This window comes from Crinia signifera, chromosome 8, assembly GCF_055691185.1.
Source record: "Crinia signifera chromosome 8, ASM5569118v1, whole genome shotgun sequence".
NCBI classification, from domain to species: domain Eukaryota; kingdom Metazoa; phylum Chordata; class Amphibia; order Anura; family Myobatrachidae; genus Crinia; species Crinia signifera.
Window position 1 is genome coordinate 61,380,013 of NC_139224.1, and position 1,222 is coordinate 61,381,234.

Sequence of the window (1,222 nt, forward strand, 5' to 3'; positions counted from 1 at the left end):
TTTTATGCACAAACCATAAAATGTCCATATTCATCACAATGGGGGGGGGGGGGGAGGAGGAGAAGCCAAGCCAGTGATAGTTACATTTGACAAGAACAAAAATACGCTGCTTGGCATAAATGGTCACAGTCCACACTCTGATAGACCCGTGGGAATGTTTCTAATAAATTGTTGAATGCAAGGTATTTTGTTGGTGAAAGGGGCATTAGTATATCTAGAATAGGTGCAGGGTGTGCAGAGCATGAGTCACCCTGCCACATGTATAATGTACTTTACTTATCACTGCAATTTTCCTTGAAAGAGCTGCTTATGCTGTAGGGCAGTGTTTTTCAACCACTGTGCCGTGGCACACTAGTGTGCCTTGAGCTGTTCTGAAGTGTGCCCCCAGATTTCGAAATGCCCAACCCAGTTTACAGCAATCACCAGTTCAACTGTTATTTACTGGTCTCTACTTTTCATGTAAAGGGCCAATGTATTTTATTTTGTTACCAGTGTGTTTGTTTTTTATATGGGGGCCAATAGGTTTGTTTTTTTCCTGTGCGGGCCAATGTGTTTTGCCCTGTGGGGATCTCATGGTGTGCCTTGGCAATTTTAAAATCATATTTAGTGTGCCACAAGGTAAAAAGGTTGAAAATCACTGCTGTAGGGAAATGCCAGAACATTCACAGCATATGTGCTGAGGTTGCACAAAGGTCCTTCCATTGGCCCTAACTAATAAAGGGGCTGCTAAGTTAATATGGTCCTCACTGTAATTAATGTGTCCATTTTTATCCAGTTTTCCTTGTCCCTATTGGTTTTCCATATAATGGTTTTAAAACCAGGAGTCAGACTGCAGTACTTATCTTCCATCTACAAAATACACACAACGCAGCAATATAAACTCAATGAAAGGGATGCTTCATAAGTACTTTGAGTTAAATGGATCGTGCATCATTTCTACTACAGTATAGGATTACATGCCCTCACCTTACCTAAAACAGCTGACACACTGCACACTGTATGTAGCTCTGAAATCTGATGCTGTCATAATGGTGGCATCTCGTTCAAGGTTGCGAGAAAGGTGACACCGGTGTTTAAATGCATTCACTTAGAAAGTCTCAAATAAAACAAAATGACTTAATTGCTGTATTATAACAGAGGGGTTTATAAACTATCAGAAGAAATGGGTGAAAGGTCATTGAATCTACATGGTTTAGGTACACACCTGAAATAAGTCGACATG